The sequence below is a fragment of the Schistocerca cancellata genome, unplaced genomic scaffold (assembly GCF_023864275.1).
Source record: "Schistocerca cancellata isolate TAMUIC-IGC-003103 unplaced genomic scaffold, iqSchCanc2.1 HiC_scaffold_1102, whole genome shotgun sequence".
Taxonomy (NCBI): domain Eukaryota; kingdom Metazoa; phylum Arthropoda; class Insecta; order Orthoptera; family Acrididae; genus Schistocerca; species Schistocerca cancellata.
Genome location: NW_026047101.1, coordinates 4,357,505 through 4,381,011, shown reverse-complemented (window position 1 = coordinate 4,381,011; position 23,507 = coordinate 4,357,505). Strand labels below are relative to the sequence as shown.

General features: G+C 53.7%; 17 non-coding genes and 1 pseudogene across 17 annotated transcripts; all 18 read left to right on the top strand.

Annotated features, from left to right (window-relative positions):
- The first annotated feature begins 599 nt into the window (after positions 1 to 599).
- On the top strand, positions 600 to 718 carry LOC126155914 (5S ribosomal RNA). The gene has a single exon (XR_007533338.1). It is a non-coding gene; the product is annotated as a 5S ribosomal RNA (ribosomal RNA).
- An 838-nt stretch (positions 719 to 1,556) lies between these two features.
- Positions 1,557 to 1,675, top strand: LOC126156168 (5S ribosomal RNA). Its single transcript, XR_007533570.1, has one exon. It is a non-coding gene; the product is annotated as a 5S ribosomal RNA (ribosomal RNA).
- Positions 1,676 to 2,521: 846 nt separating this feature from the next.
- On the top strand, positions 2,522 to 2,640 carry LOC126156167 (5S ribosomal RNA). Its single transcript, XR_007533569.1, has one exon. It is a non-coding gene; the product is annotated as a 5S ribosomal RNA (ribosomal RNA).
- Positions 2,641 to 3,486: 846 nt separating this feature from the next.
- LOC126156166 (5S ribosomal RNA) lies at positions 3,487 to 3,605 on the top strand. The gene has a single exon (XR_007533568.1). It is a non-coding gene; the product is annotated as a 5S ribosomal RNA (ribosomal RNA).
- An 838-nt stretch (positions 3,606 to 4,443) lies between these two features.
- On the top strand, positions 4,444 to 4,562 carry LOC126156165 (5S ribosomal RNA). The gene has a single exon (XR_007533567.1). It is a non-coding gene; the product is annotated as a 5S ribosomal RNA (ribosomal RNA).
- An 846-nt stretch (positions 4,563 to 5,408) lies between these two features.
- LOC126156164 (5S ribosomal RNA) lies at positions 5,409 to 5,527 on the top strand. Its single transcript, XR_007533566.1, has one exon. It is a non-coding gene; the product is annotated as a 5S ribosomal RNA (ribosomal RNA).
- Positions 5,528 to 6,365: 838 nt separating this feature from the next.
- On the top strand, positions 6,366 to 6,484 carry LOC126156152 (5S ribosomal RNA). The gene has a single exon (XR_007533561.1). It is a non-coding gene; the product is annotated as a 5S ribosomal RNA (ribosomal RNA).
- An 846-nt stretch (positions 6,485 to 7,330) lies between these two features.
- Positions 7,331 to 7,449, top strand: LOC126156141 (5S ribosomal RNA). The gene has a single exon (XR_007533550.1). It is a non-coding gene; the product is annotated as a 5S ribosomal RNA (ribosomal RNA).
- Positions 7,450 to 8,286: 837 nt separating this feature from the next.
- LOC126156129 (5S ribosomal RNA) lies at positions 8,287 to 8,405 on the top strand. The gene has a single exon (XR_007533538.1). It is a non-coding gene; the product is annotated as a 5S ribosomal RNA (ribosomal RNA).
- An 846-nt stretch (positions 8,406 to 9,251) lies between these two features.
- LOC126156116 (5S ribosomal RNA) lies at positions 9,252 to 9,370 on the top strand. Its single transcript, XR_007533527.1, has one exon. It is a non-coding gene; the product is annotated as a 5S ribosomal RNA (ribosomal RNA).
- Positions 9,371 to 10,207: 837 nt separating this feature from the next.
- LOC126156104 (5S ribosomal RNA) lies at positions 10,208 to 10,326 on the top strand. Its single transcript, XR_007533516.1, has one exon. It is a non-coding gene; the product is annotated as a 5S ribosomal RNA (ribosomal RNA).
- Positions 10,327 to 11,172: 846 nt separating this feature from the next.
- LOC126156093 (5S ribosomal RNA) lies at positions 11,173 to 11,291 on the top strand. The gene has a single exon (XR_007533505.1). It is a non-coding gene; the product is annotated as a 5S ribosomal RNA (ribosomal RNA).
- An 837-nt stretch (positions 11,292 to 12,128) lies between these two features.
- LOC126156081 (5S ribosomal RNA) lies at positions 12,129 to 12,247 on the top strand. Its single transcript, XR_007533494.1, has one exon. It is a non-coding gene; the product is annotated as a 5S ribosomal RNA (ribosomal RNA).
- Positions 12,248 to 13,093: 846 nt separating this feature from the next.
- On the top strand, positions 13,094 to 13,212 carry LOC126156069 (5S ribosomal RNA). The gene has a single exon (XR_007533483.1). It is a non-coding gene; the product is annotated as a 5S ribosomal RNA (ribosomal RNA).
- Positions 13,213 to 14,049: 837 nt separating this feature from the next.
- On the top strand, positions 14,050 to 14,168 carry LOC126156058 (5S ribosomal RNA). Its single transcript, XR_007533472.1, has one exon. It is a non-coding gene; the product is annotated as a 5S ribosomal RNA (ribosomal RNA).
- An 846-nt stretch (positions 14,169 to 15,014) lies between these two features.
- Positions 15,015 to 15,133, top strand: LOC126156046 (5S ribosomal RNA). Its single transcript, XR_007533461.1, has one exon. It is a non-coding gene; the product is annotated as a 5S ribosomal RNA (ribosomal RNA).
- An 844-nt stretch (positions 15,134 to 15,977) lies between these two features.
- LOC126156034 (5S ribosomal RNA) lies at positions 15,978 to 16,096 on the top strand. Its single transcript, XR_007533450.1, has one exon. It is a non-coding gene; the product is annotated as a 5S ribosomal RNA (ribosomal RNA).
- Positions 16,097 to 16,939: 843 nt separating this feature from the next.
- On the top strand, positions 16,940 to 17,057 carry LOC126156159 (5S ribosomal RNA; annotated as a pseudogene).
- Positions 17,058 to 23,507: the final 6,450 nt, after the last annotated feature.

Here is a 23,507-nt window from a genome sequence, read left to right as displayed (position 1 = left end):
CAAATTTGATTTGTAACCACGAATTTATTCCTTAGTCGTCTCGTCTCGTCTCGTCTCGTCTCGTCTCGTCTCGTCTCGCAGACGTTTGTCGTGCTTGCGCTGCCATATGGACCACGACCCGAGCGGCAGCGAGCGGCAGTCGAGCAAAGTCGGGACAAGTCGGGACGGGGACAGGGACAGGGATAGGAATGGTGCGAATGCACTGCAAACTACGCAGACACCTGGTGTGAGGCGAGGCGAGGCGAGGAAGCCCACATCGCTACCAGTGGCGCCCTCCAGCACGACACTGCCACACCCCGCACAGGCCCTCCGCTGAACACCAGGGACAAGATGCGTCCTCCGCTAGTGTCGAATGCTGCACGCGCCCAGCGAATGACAGGGGGTGCAACGAGAAGCAGTGCGTCTCACACACGCGGCGGTGCGCCCGCCAATTCGGCCGTCGCTCTGCTGGGACGCCGGGCGCGCCTCCCCGCGCCGTCCTCGAGGAACTGGCGGTTGCGGAAGGAAGCGCTTTCGTCAAATGCGGCCGAAAACTAACATTTTGTGTGTTGGGAGAAAAGCCGAACGCGAATTCTGCCGTGCTCCTACATTAGATGAGCGCCAACGGCCATACCATGATGAATACACCGGTTCTCGTCCGATCACCGAAGTTAAGCATCATCGGGCCCGGCTAGTACTTGGATGGGTGACCGTCTGGGAAACCCGGGTGCTGTTGGCTCCCTTCCTTTTTTTTTTTTTGTTATGTCGCCAGCTCAATTTTCAAACTACCTTTCTGTTGTGACAAAGTTGCTTCCTTAAGCCTTTTAAACTACTGTAATGGTACGAAAATGCAGTAATTAACTCAGTTTGAGGGAGAATGTGCTAACCAAGTTTGCCAAGAAGACTTTGAAAACGACAAAACAGTACGAATCGGCAGGTGATTTCTGAAATACGTCACCGCCTATTGTTGTGTAGGAGTGTAGAGTTCCAAATTTGATTTGTAACCACGAATTTATTCCTTAGTCGTCTCGTCTCGTCTCGTCTCGTCTCGTCTCGCAGACGTTTGTCGTGCTTGCGCTGCCATATGGACCACGACCCGAGCGGCAGCGAGCGGCAGTCGAGCAAAGTCGGGACAAGTCGGGACGGGGACAGGGACAGGGATAGGAATGGTGCGAATGCACTGCAAACTACGCAGACACCTGGTGTGAGGCGAGGCGAGGCGAGGAAGCCCACATCGCTACCAGTGGCGCCCTCCAGCACGACACTGCCACACCCCGCACAGGCCCTCCGCTGAACACCAGGGACAAGATGCGTCCTCCGCTAGTGTCGAATGCTGCACGCGCCCAGCGAATGACAGGGGGTGCAACGAGAAGCAGTGCGTCTCACACACGCGGCGGTGCGCCCGCCAATTCGGCCGTCGCTCTGCTGGGACGCCGGGCGCGCCTCCCCGCGCCGTCCTCGAGGAACTGGCGGTTGCGGAAGGAAGCGCTTTCGTCAAATGCGGCCGAAAACTAACATTTTGTGTGTTGGGAGAAAAGCCGAACGCGAATTCTGCCGTGCTCCTACATTAGATGAGCGCCAACGGCCATACCATGATGAATACACCGGTTCTCGTCCGATCACCGAAGTTAAGCATCATCGGGCCCGGCTAGTACTTGGATGGGTGACCGCCTGGGAAACCCGGGTGCTGTTGGCTCCCTTCCTTTTTTTTTTTGTTATGTCGCCAGCTCAATTTTCAAACTACCTTTCTGTTGTGACAAAGTTGCTTCCTTAAGCCTTTTAAACTACTGTAATGGTACGAAAATGCAGTAATTAACTCAGTTTGAGGGAGAATGTGCTAACCAAGTTTGCCAAGAAGACTTTGAAAACGACAAAACAGTACGAATCGGCAGGTGATTTCTGAAATACGTCACCGCCTATTGTTGTGTAGGAGTGTAGAGTTCCAAATTTGATTTGTAACCACGAATTTATTCCTTAGTCGTCTCGTCTCGTCTCGTCTCGTCTCGTCTCGTCTCGTCTCGCAGACGTTTGTCGTGCTTGCGCTGCCATATGGACCACGACCCGAGCGGCAGCGAGCGGCAGTCGAGCAAAGTCGGGACAAGTCGGGACGGGGACAGGGACAGGGATAGGAATGGTGCGAATGCACTGCAAACTACGCAGACACCTGGTGTGAGGCGAGGCGAGGCGAGGAAGCCCACATCGCTACCAGTGGCGCCCTCCAGCACGACACTGCCACACCCCGCACAGGCCCTCCGCTGAACACCAGGGACAAGATGCGTCCTCCGCTAGTGTCGAATGCTGCACGCGCCCAGCGAATGACAGGGGGTGCAACGAGAAGCAGTGCGTCTCACACACGCGGCGGTGCGCCCGCCAATTCGGCCGTCGCTCTGCTGGGACGCCGGGCGCGCCTCCCCGCGCCGTCCTCGAGGAACTGGCGGTTGCGGAAGGAAGCGCTTTCGTCAAATGCGGCCGAAAACTAACATTTTGTGTGTTGGGAGAAAAGCCGAACGCGAATTCTGCCGTGCTCCTACATTAGATGAGCGCCAACGGCCATACCATGATGAATACACCGGTTCTCGTCCGATCACCGAAGTTAAGCATCATCGGGCCCGGCTAGTACTTGGATGGGTGACCGCCTGGGAAACCCGGGTGCTGTTGGCTCCCTTCCTTTTTTTTTTTGTTATGTCGCCAGCTCAATTTTCAAACTACCTTTCTGTTGTGACAAAGTTGCTTCCTTAAGCCTTTTAAACTACTGTAATGGTACGAAAATGCAGTAATTAACTCAGTTTGAGGGAGAATGTGCTAACCAAGTTTGCCAAGAAGACTTTGAAAACGACAAAACAGTACGAATCGGCAGGTGATTTCTGAAATACGTCACCGCCTATTGTTGTGTAGGAGTGTAGAGTTCCAAATTTGATTTGTAACCACGAATTTATTCCTTAGTCGTCTCGTCTCGTCTCGTCTCGTCTCGTCTCGTCTCGTCTCGCAGACGTTTGTCGTGCTTGCGCTGCCATATGGACCACGACCCGAGCGGCAGCGAGCGGCAGTCGAGCAAAGTCGGGACAAGTCGGGACGGGGACAGGGACAGGGATAGGAATGGTGCGAATGCACTGCAAACTACGCAGACACCTGGTGTGAGGCGAGGCGAGGCGAGGAAGCCCACATCGCTACCAGTGGCGCCCTCCAGCACGACACTGCCACACCCCGCACAGGCCCTCCGCTGAACACCAGGGACAAGATGCGTCCTCCGCTAGTGTCGAATGCTGCACGCGCCCAGCGAATGACAGGGGGTGCAACGAGAAGCAGTGCGTCTCACACACGCGGCGGTGCGCCCGCCAATTCGGCCGTCGCTCTGCTGGGACGCCGGGCGCGCCTCCCCGCGCCGTCCTCGAGGAACTGGCGGTTGCGGAAGGAAGCGCTTTCGTCAAATGCGGCCGAAAACTAACATTTTGTGTGTTGGGAGAAAAGCCGAACGCGAATTCTGCCGTGCTCCTACATTAGATGAGCGCCAACGGCCATACCATGATGAATACACCGGTTCTCGTCCGATCACCGAAGTTAAGCATCATCGGGCCCGGCTAGTACTTGGATGGGTGACCGCCTGGGAAACCCGGGTGCTGTTGGCTCCCTTCCTTTTTTTTTTTTTGTTATGTCGCCAGCTCAATTTTCAAACTACCTTTCTGTTGTGACAAAGTTGCTTCCTTAAGCCTTTTAAACTACTGTAATGGTACGAAAATGCAGTAATTAACTCAGTTTGAGGGAGAATGTGCTAACCAAGTTTGCCAAGAAGACTTTGAAAACGACAAAACAGTACGAATCGGCAGGTGATTTCTGAAATACGTCACCGCCTATTGTTGTGTAGGAGTGTAGAGTTCCAAATTTGATTTGTAACCACGAATTTATTCCTTAGTCGTCTCGTCTCGTCTCGTCTCGTCTCGTCTCGCAGACGTTTGTCGTGCTTGCGCTGCCATATGGACCACGACCCGAGCGGCAGCGAGCGGCAGTCGAGCAAAGTCGGGACAAGTCGGGACGGGGACAGGGACAGGGATAGGAATGGTGCGAATGCACTGCAAACTACGCAGACACCTGGTGTGAGGCGAGGCGAGGCGAGGAAGCCCACATCGCTACCAGTGGCGCCCTCCAGCACGACACTGCCACACCCCGCACAGGCCCTCCGCTGAACACCAGGGACAAGATGCGTCCTCCGCTAGTGTCGAATGCTGCACGCGCCCAGCGAATGACAGGGGGTGCAACGAGAAGCAGTGCGTCTCACACACGCGGCGGTGCGCCCGCCAATTCGGCCGTCGCTCTGCTGGGACGCCGGGCGCGCCTCCCCGCGCCGTCCTCGAGGAACTGGCGGTTGCGGAAGGAAGCGCTTTCGTCAAATGCGGCCGAAAACTAACATTTTGTGTGTTGGGAGAAAAGCCGAACGCGAATTCTGCCGTGCTCCTACATTAGATGAGCGCCAACGGCCATACCATGATGAATACACCGGTTCTCGTCCGATCACCGAAGTTAAGCATCATCGGGCCCGGCTAGTACTTGGATGGGTGACCGCCTGGGAAACCCGGGTGCTGTTGGCTCCCTTCCTTTTTTTTTTTGTTATGTCGCCAGCTCAATTTTCAAACTACCTTTCTGTTGTGACAAAGTTGCTTCCTTAAGCCTTTTAAACTACTGTAATGGTACGAAAATGCAGTAATTAACTCAGTTTGAGGGAGAATGTGCTAACCAAGTTTGCCAAGAAGACTTTGAAAACGACAAAACAGTACGAATCGGCAGGTGATTTCTGAAATACGTCACCGCCTATTGTTGTGTAGGAGTGTAGAGTTCCAAATTTGATTTGTAACCACGAATTTATTCCTTAGTCGTCTCGTCTCGTCTCGTCTCGTCTCGTCTCGTCTCGTCTCGCAGACGTTTGTCGTGCTTGCGCTGCCATATGGACCACGACCCGAGCGGCAGCGAGCGGCAGTCGAGCAAAGTCGGGACAAGTCGGGACGGGGACAGGGACAGGGATAGGAATGGTGCGAATGCACTGCAAACTACGCAGACACCTGGTGTGAGGCGAGGCGAGGCGAGGAAGCCCACATCGCTACCAGTGGCGCCCTCCAGCACGACACTGCCACACCCCGCACAGGCCCTCCGCTGAACACCAGGGACAAGATGCGTCCTCCGCTAGTGTCGAATGCTGCACGCGCCCAGCGAATGACAGGGGGTGCAACGAGAAGCAGTGCGTCTCACACACGCGGCGGTGCGCCCGCCAATTCGGCCGTCGCTCTGCTGGGACGCCGGGCGCGCCTCCCCGCGCCGTCCTCGAGGAACTGGCGGTTGCGGAAGGAAGCGCTTTCGTCAAATGCGGCCGAAAACTAACATTTTGTGTGTTGGGAGAAAAGCCGAACGCGAATTCTGCCGTGCTCCTACATTAGATGAGCGCCAACGGCCATACCATGATGAATACACCGGTTCTCGTCCGATCACCGAAGTTAAGCATCATCGGGCCCGGCTAGTACTTGGATGGGTGACCGCCTGGGAAACCCGGGTGCTGTTGGCTCCCTTCCTTTTTTTTTTTTTGTTATGTCGCCAGCTCAATTTTCAAACTACCTTTCTGTTGTGACAAAGTTGCTTCCTTAAGCCTTTTAAACTACTGTAATGGTACGAAAATGCAGTAATTAACTCAGTTTGAGGGAGAATGTGCTAACCAAGTTTGCCAAGAAGACTTTGAAAACGACAAAACAGTACGAATCGGCAGGTGATTTCTGAAATACGTCACCGCCTATTGTTGTGTAGGAGTGTAGAGTTCCAAATTTGATTTGTAACCACGAATTTATTCCTTAGTCGTCTCGTCTCGTCTCGTCTCGTCTCGTCTCGCAGACGTTTGTCGTGCTTGCGCTGCCATATGGACCACGACCCGAGCGGCAGCGAGCGGCAGTCGAGCAAAGTCGGGACAAGTCGGGACGGGGACAGGGACAGGGATAGGAATGGTGCGAATGCACTGCAAACTACGCAGACACCTGGTGTGAGGCGAGGCGAGGCGAGGAAGCCCACATCGCTACCAGTGGCGCCCTCCAGCACGACACTGCCACACCCCGCACAGGCCCTCCGCTGAACACCAGGGACAAGATGCGTCCTCCGCTAGTGTCGAATGCTGCACGCGCCCAGCGAATGACAGGGGGTGCAACGAGAAGCAGTGCGTCTCACACACGCGGCGGTGCGCCCGCCAATTCGGCCGTCGCTCTGCTGGGACGCCGGGCGCGCCTCCCCGCGCCGTCCTCGAGGAACTGGCGGTTGCGGAAGGAAGCGCTTTCGTCAAATGCGGCCGAAAACTAACATTTTGTGTGTTGGGAGAAAAGCCGAACGCGAATTCTGCCGTGCTCCTACATTAGATGAGCGCCAACGGCCATACCATGATGAATACACCGGTTCTCGTCCGATCACCGAAGTTAAGCATCATCGGGCCCGGCTAGTACTTGGATGGGTGACCGCCTGGGAAACCCGGGTGCTGTTGGCTCCCTTCCTTTTTTTTTTTGTTATGTCGCCAGCTCAATTTTCAAACTACCTTTCTGTTGTGACAAAGTTGCTTCCTTAAGCCTTTTAAACTACTGTAATGGTACGAAAATGCAGTAATTAACTCAGTTTGAGGGAGAATGTGCTAACCAAGTTTGCCAAGAAGACTTTGAAAACGACAAAACAGTACGAATCGGCAGGTGATTTCTGAAATACGTCACCGCCTATTGTTGTGTAGGAGTGTAGAGTTCCAAATTTGATTTGTAACCACGAATTTATTCCTTAGTCGTCTCGTCTCGTCTCGTCTCGTCTCGTCTCGTCTCGTCTCGCAGACGTTTGTCGTGCTTGCGCTGCCATATGGACCACGACCCGAGCGGCAGCGAGCGGCAGTCGAGCAAAGTCGGGACAAGTCGGGACGGGGACAGGGACAGGGATAGGAATGGTGCGAATGCACTGCAAACTACGCAGACACCTGGTGTGAGGCGAGGCGAGGCGAGGAAGCCCACATCGCTACCAGTGGCGCCCTCCAGCACGACACTGCCACACCCCGCACAGGCCCTCCGCTGAACACCAGGGACAAGATGCGTCCTCCGCTAGTGTCGAATGCTGCACGCGCCCAGCGAATGACAGGGGGTGCAACGAGAAGCAGTGCGTCTCACACACGCGGCGGTGCGCCCGCCAATTCGGCCGTCGCTCTGCTGGGACGCCGGGCGCGCCTCCCCGCGCCGTCCTCGAGGAACTGGCGGTTGCGGAAGGAAGCGCTTTCGTCAAATGCGGCCGAAAACTAACATTTTGTGTGTTGGGAGAAAAGCCGAACGCGAATTCTGCCGTGCTCCTACATTAGATGAGCGCCAACGGCCATACCATGATGAATACACCGGTTCTCGTCCGATCACCGAAGTTAAGCATCATCGGGCCCGGCTAGTACTTGGATGGGTGACCGCCTGGGAAACCCGGGTGCTGTTGGCTCCCTTCCTTTTTTTTTTTTGTTATGTCGCCAGCTCAATTTTCAAACTACCTTTCTGTTGTGACAAAGTTGCTTCCTTAAGCCTTTTAAACTACTGTAATGGTACGAAAATGCAGTAATTAACTCAGTTTGAGGGAGAATGTGCTAACCAAGTTTGCCAAGAAGACTTTGAAAACGACAAAACAGTACGAATCGGCAGGTGATTTCTGAAATACGTCACCGCCTATTGTTGTGTAGGAGTGTAGAGTTCCAAATTTGATTTGTAACCACGAATTTATTCCTTAGTCGTCTCGTCTCGTCTCGTCTCGTCTCGTCTCGCAGACGTTTGTCGTGCTTGCGCTGCCATATGGACCACGACCCGAGCGGCAGCGAGCGGCAGTCGAGCAAAGTCGGGACAAGTCGGGACGGGGACAGGGACAGGGATAGGAATGGTGCGAATGCACTGCAAACTACGCAGACACCTGGTGTGAGGCGAGGCGAGGCGAGGAAGCCCACATCGCTACCAGTGGCGCCCTCCAGCACGACACTGCCACACCCCGCACAGGCCCTCCGCTGAACACCAGGGACAAGATGCGTCCTCCGCTAGTGTCGAATGCTGCACGCGCCCAGCGAATGACAGGGGGTGCAACGAGAAGCAGTGCGTCTCACACACGCGGCGGTGCGCCCGCCAATTCGGCCGTCGCTCTGCTGGGACGCCGGGCGCGCCTCCCCGCGCCGTCCTCGAGGAACTGGCGGTTGCGGAAGGAAGCGCTTTCGTCAAATGCGGCCGAAAACTAACATTTTGTGTGTTGGGAGAAAAGCCGAACGCGAATTCTGCCGTGCTCCTACATTAGATGAGCGCCAACGGCCATACCATGATGAATACACCGGTTCTCGTCCGATCACCGAAGTTAAGCATCATCGGGCCCGGCTAGTACTTGGATGGGTGACCGCCTGGGAAACCCGGGTGCTGTTGGCTCCCTTCCTTTTTTTTTTTGTTATGTCGCCAGCTCAATTTTCAAACTACCTTTCTGTTGTGACAAAGTTGCTTCCTTAAGCCTTTTAAACTACTGTAATGGTACGAAAATGCAGTAATTAACTCAGTTTGAGGGAGAATGTGCTAACCAAGTTTGCCAAGAAGACTTTGAAAACGACAAAACAGTACGAATCGGCAGGTGATTTCTGAAATACGTCACCGCCTATTGTTGTGTAGGAGTGTAGAGTTCCAAATTTGATTTGTAACCACGAATTTATTCCTTAGTCGTCTCGTCTCGTCTCGTCTCGTCTCGTCTCGTCTCGTCTCGCAGACGTTTGTCGTGCTTGCGCTGCCATATGGACCACGACCCGAGCGGCAGCGAGCGGCAGTCGAGCAAAGTCGGGACAAGTCGGGACGGGGACAGGGACAGGGATAGGAATGGTGCGAATGCACTGCAAACTACGCAGACACCTGGTGTGAGGCGAGGCGAGGCGAGGAAGCCCACATCGCTACCAGTGGCGCCCTCCAGCACGACACTGCCACACCCCGCACAGGCCCTCCGCTGAACACCAGGGACAAGATGCGTCCTCCGCTAGTGTCGAATGCTGCACGCGCCCAGCGAATGACAGGGGGTGCAACGAGAAGCAGTGCGTCTCACACACGCGGCGGTGCGCCCGCCAATTCGGCCGTCGCTCTGCTGGGACGCCGGGCGCGCCTCCCCGCGCCGTCCTCGAGGAACTGGCGGTTGCGGAAGGAAGCGCTTTCGTCAAATGCGGCCGAAAACTAACATTTTGTGTGTTGGGAGAAAAGCCGAACGCGAATTCTGCCGTGCTCCTACATTAGATGAGCGCCAACGGCCATACCATGATGAATACACCGGTTCTCGTCCGATCACCGAAGTTAAGCATCATCGGGCCCGGCTAGTACTTGGATGGGTGACCGCCTGGGAAACCCGGGTGCTGTTGGCTCCCTTCCTTTTTTTTTTTTGTTATGTCGCCAGCTCAATTTTCAAACTACCTTTCTGTTGTGACAAAGTTGCTTCCTTAAGCCTTTTAAACTACTGTAATGGTACGAAAATGCAGTAATTAACTCAGTTTGAGGGAGAATGTGCTAACCAAGTTTGCCAAGAAGACTTTGAAAACGACAAAACAGTACGAATCGGCAGGTGATTTCTGAAATACGTCACCGCCTATTGTTGTGTAGGAGTGTAGAGTTCCAAATTTGATTTGTAACCACGAATTTATTCCTTAGTCGTCTCGTCTCGTCTCGTCTCGTCTCGTCTCGCAGACGTTTGTCGTGCTTGCGCTGCCATATGGACCACGACCCGAGCGGCAGCGAGCGGCAGTCGAGCAAAGTCGGGACAAGTCGGGACGGGGACAGGGACAGGGATAGGAATGGTGCGAATGCACTGCAAACTACGCAGACACCTGGTGTGAGGCGAGGCGAGGCGAGGAAGCCCACATCGCTACCAGTGGCGCCCTCCAGCACGACACTGCCACACCCCGCACAGGCCCTCCGCTGAACACCAGGGACAAGATGCGTCCTCCGCTAGTGTCGAATGCTGCACGCGCCCAGCGAATGACAGGGGGTGCAACGAGAAGCAGTGCGTCTCACACACGCGGCGGTGCGCCCGCCAATTCGGCCGTCGCTCTGCTGGGACGCCGGGCGCGCCTCCCCGCGCCGTCCTCGAGGAACTGGCGGTTGCGGAAGGAAGCGCTTTCGTCAAATGCGGCCGAAAACTAACATTTTGTGTGTTGGGAGAAAAGCCGAACGCGAATTCTGCCGTGCTCCTACATTAGATGAGCGCCAACGGCCATACCATGATGAATACACCGGTTCTCGTCCGATCACCGAAGTTAAGCATCATCGGGCCCGGCTAGTACTTGGATGGGTGACCGCCTGGGAAACCCGGGTGCTGTTGGCTCCCTTCCTTTTTTTTTTTGTTATGTCGCCAGCTCAATTTTCAAACTACCTTTCTGTTGTGACAAAGTTGCTTCCTTAAGCCTTTTAAACTACTGTAATGGTACGAAAATGCAGTAATTAACTCAGTTTGAGGGAGAATGTGCTAACCAAGTTTGCCAAGAAGACTTTGAAAACGACAAAACAGTACGAATCGGCAGGTGATTTCTGAAATACGTCACCGCCTATTGTTGTGTAGGAGTGTAGAGTTCCAAATTTGATTTGTAACCACGAATTTATTCCTTAGTCGTCTCGTCTCGTCTCGTCTCGTCTCGTCTCGTCTCGTCTCGCAGACGTTTGTCGTGCTTGCGCTGCCATATGGACCACGACCCGAGCGGCAGCGAGCGGCAGTCGAGCAAAGTCGGGACAAGTCGGGACGGGGACAGGGACAGGGATAGGAATGGTGCGAATGCACTGCAAACTACGCAGACACCTGGTGTGAGGCGAGGCGAGGCGAGGAAGCCCACATCGCTACCAGTGGCGCCCTCCAGCACGACACTGCCACACCCCGCACAGGCCCTCCGCTGAACACCAGGGACAAGATGCGTCCTCCGCTAGTGTCGAATGCTGCACGCGCCCAGCGAATGACAGGGGGTGCAACGAGAAGCAGTGCGTCTCACACACGCGGCGGTGCGCCCGCCAATTCGGCCGTCGCTCTGCTGGGACGCCGGGCGCGCCTCCCCGCGCCGTCCTCGAGGAACTGGCGGTTGCGGAAGGAAGCGCTTTCGTCAAATGCGGCCGAAAACTAACATTTTGTGTGTTGGGAGAAAAGCCGAACGCGAATTCTGCCGTGCTCCTACATTAGATGAGCGCCAACGGCCATACCATGATGAATACACCGGTTCTCGTCCGATCACCGAAGTTAAGCATCATCGGGCCCGGCTAGTACTTGGATGGGTGACCGCCTGGGAAACCCGGGTGCTGTTGGCTCCCTTCCTTTTTTTTTTTTGTTATGTCGCCAGCTCAATTTTCAAACTACCTTTCTGTTGTGACAAAGTTGCTTCCTTAAGCCTTTTAAACTACTGTAATGGTACGAAAATGCAGTAATTAACTCAGTTTGAGGGAGAATGTGCTAACCAAGTTTGCCAAGAAGACTTTGAAAACGACAAAACAGTACGAATCGGCAGGTGATTTCTGAAATACGTCACCGCCTATTGTTGTGTAGGAGTGTAGAGTTCCAAATTTGATTTGTAACCACGAATTTATTCCTTAGTCGTCTCGTCTCGTCTCGTCTCGTCTCGTCTCGCAGACGTTTGTCGTGCTTGCGCTGCCATATGGACCACGACCCGAGCGGCAGCGAGCGGCAGTCGAGCAAAGTCGGGACAAGTCGGGACGGGGACAGGGACAGGGATAGGAATGGTGCGAATGCACTGCAAACTACGCAGACACCTGGTGTGAGGCGAGGCGAGGCGAGGAAGCCCACATCGCTACCAGTGGCGCCCTCCAGCACGACACTGCCACACCCCGCACAGGCCCTCCGCTGAACACCAGGGACAAGATGCGTCCTCCGCTAGTGTCGAATGCTGCACGCGCCCAGCGAATGACAGGGGGTGCAACGAGAAGCAGTGCGTCTCACACACGCGGCGGTGCGCCCGCCAATTCGGCCGTCGCTCTGCTGGGACGCCGGGCGCGCCTCCCCGCGCCGTCCTCGAGGAACTGGCGGTTGCGGAAGGAAGCGCTTTCGTCAAATGCGGCCGAAAACTAACATTTTGTGTGTTGGGAGAAAAGCCGAACGCGAATTCTGCCGTGCTCCTACATTAGATGAGCGCCAACGGCCATACCATGATGAATACACCGGTTCTCGTCCGATCACCGAAGTTAAGCATCATCGGGCCCGGCTAGTACTTGGATGGGTGACCGCCTGGGAAACCCGGGTGCTGTTGGCTCCCTTCCTTTTTTTTTTTGTTATGTCGCCAGCTCAATTTTCAAACTACCTTTCTGTTGTGACAAAGTTGCTTCCTTAAGCCTTTTAAACTACTGTAATGGTACGAAAATGCAGTAATTAACTCAGTTTGAGGGAGAATGTGCTAACCAAGTTTGCCAAGAAGACTTTGAAAACGACAAAACAGTACGAATCGGCAGGTGATTTCTGAAATACGTCACCGCCTATTGTTGTGTAGGAGTGTAGAGTTCCAAATTTGATTTGTAACCACGAATTTATTCCTTAGTCGTCTCGTCTCGTCTCGTCTCGTCTCGTCTCGTCTCGTCTCGCAGACGTTTGTCGTGCTTGCGCTGCCATATGGACCACGACCCGAGCGGCAGCGAGCGGCAGTCGAGCAAAGTCGGGACAAGTCGGGACGGGGACAGGGACAGGGATAGGAATGGTGCGAATGCACTGCAAACTACGCAGACACCTGGTGTGAGGCGAGGCGAGGCGAGGAAGCCCACATCGCTACCAGTGGCGCCCTCCAGCACGACACTGCCACACCCCGCACAGGCCCTCCGCTGAACACCAGGGACAAGATGCGTCCTCCGCTAGTGTCGAATGCTGCACGCGCCCAGCGAATGACAGGGGGTGCAACGAGAAGCAGTGCGTCTCACACACGCGGCGGTGCGCCCGCCAATTCGGCCGTCGCTCTGCTGGGACGCCGGGCGCGCCTCCCCGCGCCGTCCTCGAGGAACTGGCGGTTGCGGAAGGAAGCGCTTTCGTCAAATGCGGCCGAAAACTAACATTTTGTGTGTTGGGAGAAAAGCCGAACGCGAATTCTGCCGTGCTCCTACATTAGATGAGCGCCAACGGCCATACCATGATGAATACACCGGTTCTCGTCCGATCACCGAAGTTAAGCATCATCGGGCCCGGCTAGTACTTGGATGGGTGACCGCCTGGGAAACCCGGGTGCTGTTGGCTCCCTTCCTTTTTTTTTTTTGTTATGTCGCCAGCTCAATTTTCAAACTACCTTTCTGTTGTGACAAAGTTGCTTCCTTAAGCCTTTTAAACTACTGTAATGGTACGAAAATGCAGTAATTAACTCAGTTTGAGGGAGAATGTGCTAACCAAGTTTGCCAAGAAGACTTTGAAAACGACAAAACAGTACGAATCGGCAGGTGATTTCTGAAATACGTCACCGCCTATTGTTGTGTAGGAGTGTAGAGTTCCAAATTTGATTTGTAACCACGAATTTATTCCTTAGTCGTCTCGTCTCGTCTCGTCTCGTCTCGTCTCGCAGACGTTTGTCGTGCTTGCGCTGCCATATGGACCACGACCCGAGCGGCAGCGAGCGGCAGTCGAGCAAAGTCGGGACAAGTCGGGACGGGGACAGGGACAGGGATAGGAATGGTGCGAATGCACTGCAAACTACGCAGACACCTGGTGTGAGGCGAGGCGAGGCGAGGAAGCCCACATCGCTACCAGTGGCGCCCTCCAGCACGACACTGCCACACCCCGCACAGGCCCTCCGCTGAACACCAGGGACAAGATGCGTCCTCCGCTAGTGTCGAATGCTGCACGCGCCCAGCGAATGACAGGGGGTGCAACGAGAAGCAGTGCGTCTCACACACGCGGCGGTGCGCCCGCCAATTCGGCCGTCGCTCTGCTGGGACGCCGGGCGCGCCTCCCCGCGCCGTCCTCGAGGAACTGGCGGTTGCGGAAGGAAGCGCTTTCGTCAAATGCGGCCGAAAACTAACATTTTGTGTGTTGGGAGAAAAGCCGAACGCGAATTCTGCCGTGCTCCTACATTAGATGAGCGCCAACGGCCATACCATGATGAATACACCGGTTCTCGTCCGATCACCGAAGTTAAGCATCATCGGGCCCGGCTAGTACTTGGATGGGTGACCGCCTGGGAAACCCGGGTGCTGTTGGCTCCCTTCCTTTTTTTTTTTGTTATGTCGCCAGCTCAATTTTCAAACTACCTTTCTGTTGTGACAAAGTTGCTTCCTTAAGCCTTTTAAACTACTGTAATGGTACGAAAATGCAGTAATTAACTCAGTTTGAGGGAGAATGTGCTAACCAAGTTTGCCAAGAAGACTTTGAAAACGACAAAACAGTACGAATCGGCAGGTGATTTCTGAAATACGTCACCGCCTATTGTTGTGTAGGAGTGTAGAGTTCCAAATTTGATTTGTAACCACGAATTTATTCCTTAGTCGTCTCGTCTCGTCTCGTCTCGTCTCGTCTCGTCTCGTCTCGCAGACGTTTGTCGTGCTTGCGCTGCCATATGGACCACGACCCGAGCGGCAGCGAGCGGCAGTCGAGCAAAGTCGGGACAAGTCGGGACGGGGACAGGGACAGGGATAGGAATGGTGCGAATGCACTGCAAACTACGCAGACACCTGGTGTGAGGCGAGGCGAGGCGAGGAAGCCCACATCGCTACCAGTGGCGCCCTCCAGCACGACACTGCCACACCCCGCACAGGCCCTCCGCTGAACACCAGGGACAAGATGCGTCCTCCGCTAGTGTCGAATGCTGCACGCGCCCAGCGAATGACAGGGGGTGCAACGAGAAGCAGTGCGTCTCACACACGCGGCGGTGCGCCCGCCAATTCGGCCGTCGCTCTGCTGGGACGCCGGGCGCGCCTCCCCGCGCCGTCCTCGAGGAACTGGCGGTTGCGGAAGGAAGCGCTTTCGTCAAATGCGGCCGAAAACTAACATTTTGTGTGTTGGGAGAAAAGCCGAACGCGAATTCTGCCGTGCTCCTACATTAGATGAGCGCCAACGGCCATACCATGATGAATACACCGGTTCTCGTCCGATCACCGAAGTTAAGCATCATCGGGCCCGGCTAGTACTTGGATGGGTGACCGCCTGGGAAACCCGGGTGCTGTTGGCTCCCTTCCTTTTTTTTTTTGTTATGTCGCCAGCTCAATTTTCAAACTACCTTTCTGTTGTGACAAAGTTGCTTCCTTAAGCCTTTTAAACTACTGTAATGGTACGAAAATGCAGTAATTAACTCAGTTTGAGGGAGAATGTGCTAACCAAGTTTGCCAAGAAGACTTTGAAAACGACAAAACAGTACGAATCGGCAGGTGATTTCTGAAATACGTCACCGCCTATTGTTGTGTAGGAGTGTAGAGTTCCAAATTTGATTTGTAACCACGAATTTATTCCTTAGTCGTCTCGTCTCGTCTCGTCTCGTCTCGTCTCGTCTCGTCTCGCAGACGTTTGTCGTGCTTGCGCTGCCATATGGACCACGACCCGAGCGGCAGCGAGCGGCAGTCGAGCAAAGTCGGGACAAGTCGGGACGGGGACAGGGACAGGGATAGGAATGGTGCGAATGCACTGCAAACTACGCAGACACCTGGTGTGAGGCGAGGCGAGGCGAGGAAGCCCACATCGCTACCAGTGGCGCCCTCCAGCACGACACTGCCACACCCCGCAGGCCCTCCGCTGAACACCAGGGACAAGATGCGTCCTCCGCTAGTGTCGAATGCTGCACGCGCCCAGCGAATGACAGGGGGTGCAACGAGAAGCAGTGCGTCTCACACACGCGGCGGTGCGCCCGCCAATTCGGCCGTCGCTCTGCTGGGACGCCGGGCGCGCCTCCCCGCGCCGTCCTCGAGGAACTGGCGGTTGCGGAAGGAAGCGCTTTCGTCAAATGCGGCCGAAAACTAACATTTTGTGTGTTGGGAGAAAAGCCGAACGCGAATTCTGCCGTGCTCCTACATTAGATGAGCGCCAACGGCCATACCATGATGAATACACCGGTTCTCGTCCGATCACCGAAGTTAAGCATCATCGGGCCCGGCTAGTACTTGGATGGGTGACCGCCTGGGAAACCCGGGTGCTGTTGGCTCCCTTCCTTTTTTTTTTTTTGTTATGTCGCCAGCCCAATTTTCAAACTACCTTTCTGTTGTGACAAAGATGCTTCCTTAAGCCTTTTAAACTACTGTAATGGTACGAAAATGCAGTAATTAACTCAGTTTGAGGGAGAATGTGCTAACCAAGTTTGCCAAGAAGACTTTGAAAACGACAAAACAGTACGAATCGGCAGGTGATTTCTGAAATACGTCACCACCTATTGTTGTGTAGGAGTGTAGAGTTCCAAATTTGATTTGTAACCACGAATTTATTCCTTAGTCGTCTCGTCTCGTCTCGTCTCGTCTCGTCTCGTCTCGCAGACGTTTGTCGTGCTTGCGCTGCCATATGGACCACGACCCGAGCGGCAGCGAGCGGCAGTCGAGCAAAGTCGGGACAAGTCGGGACGGGGACAGGGACAGGGATAGGAATGGTGCGAATGCACTGCAAACTACGCAGACACCTGGTGTGAGGCGAGGCGAGGCGAGGAAGCCCACATCGCTACCAGTGGCGCCCTCCAGCACGACACTGCCACACCCCGCACAGGCCCTCCGCTGAACACCAGGGACAAGATGCGTCCTCCGCTAGTGTCGAATGCTGCACGCGCCCAGCGAATGACAGGGGGTGCAACGAGAAGCAGTGCGTCTCACACACGCGGCGGTGCGCCCGCCAATTCGGCCGTCGCTCTGCTGGGACGCCGGGCGCGCCTCCCCGCGCCGTCCTCGAGGAACTGGCGGTTGCGGAAGGAAGCGCTTTCGTCAAATGCGGCCGAAAACTAACATTTTGTGTGTTGGGAGAAAAGCCGAACGCGAATTCTGCCGTGCTCCTACATTAGATGAGCGCCAACGGCCATACCATGATGAATACACCGGTTCTCGTCCGATCACCGAAGTTAAGCATCATCGGGCCCGGCTAGTACTTGGCTGGCTGCCCGCCTGGCAACACCTCGGTGCCGAGCGAGCAGTACTTCCGTGTGCGACTTGGCCGGCGGCGCCTCGCGTGTCGTCTGCTTCCTCTGCCTCGTGGCTTGTGTTTATACCTGACTGTAAGTAATGGAAATGATATACGATGATAGTGAGGAAAGACAGAATAACGTACAATGTGAGTTTGATCGATCTGTTGATAAACCATCGGCATTCGAAATTCACCGTTGGATATTAGAGGACTTGATGTTACGGCATGGTGACGTTCTTGGCATACAGTTTGATACGTTCCTTAATTCGGTGTTTTTGAAATTGAGATCTCCTGATATGTGTGATACTGTTGTGTCTGTCAATGACAGCGTGCGTCAATTTCGACATCTTGACGGTAAAATTAGTAATGTGACTGTGTCGCACGCCGGCTTTGGCGTTAGGCAAATTCGTATCTTTAACTTGCCTTTTGAAATACGGAATGATACTATTTCACGTTATTTGCGTCCGTACGGTACCGTTTTGTCAGTGATTAAGGAAAAGTGGTCCTCCGCATATTTGTTTCAAGTCGAAAACGGTGTGCGGAGTGTGAAAATGGTTGTCAGACAACACATTCCGTCCTTTATTCTGGTTAACGGCCACCGTGCGTTTGTGACTTATAGTGGACAGCCTCAAACTTGTTCATTTTGTAGTGGCGTTGGTCATTACCGGCAGGACTGTCCTAAACGTAAACGGCCTGCTCAATTACCGATCGGTGACGGTTTGCGCGGGGACAGCTTTGCCTCTGTCGCTGCTACGGTCTTAGGTACAGCCCCCCCCGCACCCGCGCGCCGCGTGGCCGATGCTAACCTAGCTGACGCCGCGGTTGCCATGGATGTGTCCACTCCCGATTGTGACCTTGCTTCTGTGTCTGCTGTTTCCGCGCCTGCTACGGCTACCGTGCAGGCTGACGAAAGTTTGTCTTTACCACGTGTTTCACTTGCGTCTGTGTCCGACCCCATGCCCGCGTCGGCGACTGATGTAGTGTCGGAACCTGTTTCGCAGCCTGTTACGGTATCGGAATCTTTTGATACGTTGCCTGCCTCAGTTGACATAGCTGCCGGTGCTCCTGTTCACACTGCTGTTGTGGAATCGCGGGAAATTTTTGTGGCTCCGAAACCGCGGCGTGATGAACTTCCGTCTCGCAGTTCTAGCAGGCAACGTGCTCGTAGTGTTGGTCGGTCGCCCTCCTCTGACAGGGGGTCTACACGACAGGACCGCAGTCCGTCTCCAGTTGACCGTTCGCCCGCCGCTTCCCGGCAGTCGCGGGTTGGTCGGCAGGACTCACAACAGCGTGTCGCGCGTCGGGACCCACGTGCAGACCGCGAGCGGCGGCCGTCTCCGGCTTCCGGCTGCGGGCGTCAGACACAGCAATCACAACCACAACAGCCTGCCGCTCCTCGCCCTTCGCTGCCCGACGATCTCAGCGTTGCCGATCAGAAGCGTGATGTCGCTGTTCGACATTTACGCACCGTTTTAAGTCAGCAGCCGACTGGTGACGGTTCCGTTGTGCCGACCGACACAGCTTCGGCTGTGGCGACGCCGCCATTGCCGACGAAACGGAAGGCTGAAGACACCCACCAGCGTCGGGTTTGTCCTTCTGCCCTTGAGCGTGTGCCGACCTCTTCTTCCGACGTGGAGATGCCCGTCGTTGATCCTTTGTCGGCAGCCTCCGGTGGCACAGATTCTGGGACCGCGTCCACCCCCACTTCCGTCCCCCCCACTGACTGGGCGGCGGATGTGGAAGGTGGTGCGGAGACTTAGTGATTTCTTTGTTGTCCCTTAATCCAGTTGACGGGAATTACACCCGTCTTTTTCGAGAACTTTTTATCCTTTTTGGTGGCTGAAATTCCGTCAATGTCTGCTGTCTGTTTTTTATGAGGAGTTTTTTGTGCTTGTGTCTTTTAATTGTGTATGGCGCCTGAGCGTTGTTCGTGGAATATTTTAACTGTCACTGTTATTCTCTGTTGTTCCCTCTTCCAGTTGACGGGAATCAATTCAGTCTTTTTAGAGAAAATTTTATCCTTTTTGGTGGCTGAAATTCCGTCCATGTTTGCTGTTTGTTTTTAAATGAGGAGCGTTTTGTGCTTGTGTATTTTAATTGTGTATGGAGCCTGAGCGTTGTTCGTGGAATATTTTAACTATCAATGTCAACAAGTTGAGTAACCCGCACAAGTTGTCGGCTTTGCTCACTTTTTTACATGACTCCCACTGTCATGTGGCATTTTTACAGGAAGTTACGCGTCAGGCTCTGTTGTTTTTACTTGACGCTTCTGATTTTACTGTCGTTGATAATATAATGTCCGACGAACAGACTGGTACAGCTATCTTAATCCGTCCTGAATTTGATGTTAGCAATATTGAAATATTGCCGAATGGCCGCGCTATAGCATGTACCGTCAATGGTCTTGCCTTTGTCAATGTGTATGCTCATGCCGGTGACAAGCCAGCGCGGAATAAATTTTATGGTCAGGATCTCTGTCCACTTCTCCATCGTAATCATACTGACTTAGTGATCGGTGGTGATTTTAATGCTGTGATTGATGGTCGAGATCAGGAGCCGCGTCCTAACTGGTGCCAGGAATTACGTACGTTGGTTGACAGTTTTCGGCTCCGCGACACGTGGCGTGTGCTGCATCCGGACAAGACGCATTTCACCCACTTTTACGCCACCGGTCACAGTCGCTTGGACAGGATCTATGTGTCTTCGCCGCTCGCCGCCCACGTCCGGAAGGCGGACGTGTTGCCGGTTATTTTTTCAGACCATTGCGGTTACATGTGTCAACTCTTCTTGCCGCGTGCGCGCCCTCCTCGGCGCCCCACTATTTGGAAATTTAACTGTAGCCTTTTGGACGATGCCAGTCTAACGTCTCAATTTACTGCGTTGTGGCGCAAGCTCTTGCGTGGTAAGGGAGATGGCGGCAGTACTATCGGGTGGTGGGTGGCGGTCGCCAAGCCGGCTATTCGGCGTTTTTTAATCGATTTTAGCCGCGATGCGGCGCATTGGCGTCGGTCGACGGCACGTTTTTACCAGGATTGTTTAAAGGATATCGCTCAGCGAGTCGCGACGTCACCTGAGTTGCTACCGGTTTTTAATCAATTCAAAGCCAAGCTCCTCGATGATCTACGTCGGAAGGGTGTTGGGACTATCGCGCGGAGCCAACCGGTGGGTGACGTGGAAGGGGAGCCGCTCTCTCTCTACCACCTGAGCAGGGAGCGCCGGCGGCGCGAGCGGTTGGCCATCCGTAAATGGGTCCAGCGAGATGGCACGTCCACATCCGATGGTGCGGCCATTGAGCGAGAAGTTCACGCGCACTTTGAGACGCTCTTTCGACAGGTTGATGTCGACGCCGGGGCGCTGCGCGATTTTTTGCAGAGGGTCCCACGTGTGTTAACACGACAAGATAGAGCCAGTTTAAATGAACCTTTTACCCTTGATGACTTAGATACAGCTGTGAAACGGAGTCCTCGGGGCCGGTCCCCTGGACTGGACGGGATTCCCGCGGAATTTTATTTAAAATTTTTCAGTCTTTTAAGTGATGTTTTAATTGCCATTATGAATGAGGTTCATAACGGCGTTGCTATTCCTGCGGAATTTTCAGAAGGGCGCATTGCCCTCGTTCCGAAATCGACCGCCACACCAAATCTCGACAATGTCCGTCCTATAACCTTGCTGAACGCCGACTATAAAATTATAGCGCGGTGTATCACGCACAGGTTGACGGACGTTCTGCCAAAGGTGGTGAGTGACCATCAGACTTGCGCTGTCAGGGACCGTAACATATTCGATGCTGTTCTGGCGTACCGGGATTGTATCGGATATGTAAAAAGTCACAGGCTCCGGACGGCTGCGATAATGCTGGTTGACTTCAAAAACGCTTTCGATCGGATTAGTCACACCTATCTGCGGCAGGTCTTGGTCGGTTTCGGATTTGGTCCTAAACTGACGACGATGGTGTATAATATTTTAAGGAATGCCACGTCACGGGTTGTAATAAACGGAATTCCCAGTCGTGTTATACCTATTAGCCGCTCAGTTCGCCAGGGCTGCCCCTTGTCTATGTCGCTCTTCGCTTTGGCTTTGGATCCGCTCCTCCGCTGTATCGCCCAGGAATGCCGGGGCATTCGCATTGGTGGCGATCAGCTGATCTGTAGAGCGTATGCCGACGACCTCGGCGTGTTCCTCGATCAGCCAGAGGACATTAACAGGCTGCATGGTGTTTTACAGCGATTTGAGAGGGCGACGGGGGCTATCGTCAATCCTCGGAAGACTGTTTTGCTCCCTCTTACACCTCGCCTGCGTACTGCTCGCGGCGACTGGTTTTGTGTCAAGCAACGACAGACAGTGCTCGGTGTCATTCTGACCGACAATCTGCAGCGTATGGAAGCTCTGAATTGGCGGTCCACGCTGTATAAGGTTAGGGCCGTTGCGAAACTGTATGCCTCTCGGAATTTGGCGCTCCGTCAACGGGTGGCCCTTATTAACACGCAGATTTTGGCCAAAGCGTGGTATCTGGCACAAGTCCTACCTGTGCCGAAACAACTGGAACGGGCCCTTCAACAGGCGGTATATTGGTTGCTATGGCAGGGTGACATTTTTAAGGTCTCCCTGGCAACCTGTACCTTGAGTCTGGCGGAAGGGGGGCTGGGTTTCGTTGACTTTCGCAACAAGTGTGCGGCGCTCTTCGTAAAGCGGACTACCGTGGTGCTTGACAAGGGGCCGTGCAGTCCGACGGCTGCCTTGTTCCGTGCGTACCGCCCGCCATCGGTGATTGCTCCGGTCTCGGTCAGTCATATTCCGTCCACGTTGAACTTCGTACGCCGGTATTATGTGTATAACAGCTATCTGGTGCTCGGCGATGTCCGTGCGTGCAATGTCGGTGACATTATTCGCGCTCTTCGGGGATCGCCGAGCAGGAATAAATGGGAGTATCGGCTACCTCAGCACAACTGGCGGATGGTGTGGCGGAACCTCGCCACCGCCGTTATTCCTGCTGACGTTCACGGAACATGGTATAAAGTGGTCAACCGCACAATTCCGACTAATGCTAAGCTGCACTCTATCGGTCTGATTCCTTCGGGTGTCTGTGATTCGTGTCCTGAGGAGGACACTATCGAACACCGATTCGAGTGTCGGAAATTCCGTGTTGTTTGGGACATTGCGTGTGACATGGTGCGTCTAATCAACAGAGTGGACAGGCGGCAGGTGACAGCTTTGGACGCCATCGTGCCTCAGTGTGTAGCGTATCCGGCCACCAAACGGAATGCTTCTCTTTGGATTTTGGGACACACGGTTTATTGTATTTTCGCCCTGAAATTGACTGATGCCGTCGACTTTCTGTCTTACCTGTGGGCGGAACATCATTTGACCCTTGGTCGACAGGCTTATTCCTCGATTTTTGCCAAATTTTTGCATGTCGCCTTGGCCCATGCATTCACTAAATTGTCACTTTCCTGATACGACTCTATACCCAATCATGACATTTTTCTTTTTCCTATCTGATACTACTGCCAATATTCCTGTTGGCGTTTATGACGAACCCTTGCTTACCACCGGTCTTCCTTTCTTGGGTAATGATTTTATGGCTTGGTAAAGTTGTGTTTCTAATGGACCGTACATTAACGAAACCGTACACATGACCTACATTTATGTGAATGGCGCTTTGTCCGTCAAAAGTTCTTTTATGTTTGCTTTACTTTCTGTTCCTCCTTTCTTTCTTTCTTGTTATTTGTTCCTTTCTCGCGGCGACTGAGGGGGCCGAGTCGCGGTGATCATTTTATCACAGTTGGTGTGTGTCTGAATGTGGGACTCTTTCCTATTGCTATGCGTCGACGTTTGTTTTATTCTCCATGTACCAACCGTCAGCCGTTAGCGGAGACATGTTTTCTTTCGGACTTTCTTTTATTTGCGGTGGATTTCCTTTTTTTTTGGTGGATGCCACGTGACTGTTGCTTTGACGGGTTGTTATTGTTGTAGATCACTGTCGATGCCAGTTGCCACGGCGTCCAGTAGCCACTTTTGTTTCTATTATTTGGCATGCAGTCTGGAAGGCGGATTACCTTGCGTTTCTTTTCTTATCTTGGCGGATGCATATTCCTTTCTGATATTTGTAGTGGAAACCCACAGCATATATTCACGGCAGCACACCTCGCCGATGAAGGCAACTTTTGGAGGGCGTAAATCAGGAGCTCTTGATAAGTCAACAGCACATTTATAAAAAAAAAAAACAAAAAACAAAAAAAACAAAAAAAAAAAAAAAAAAAAAAAAAAAAAAAAAAAAAAAGGTGCTGTTGGCTCCCTTCCTGTTTTTTTTTGTTATGTCACCAGCCCAATTTTCAAACTACCTTTCTGTTGTGACAAAGATGCTTCTTTATGCCTTTTAAACTACTGTAATGGTACGAAAATGCAGTAATTAACTCAGTTTGAGGGAGAATGTGCTAACCAAGTTTGCCAAGAGG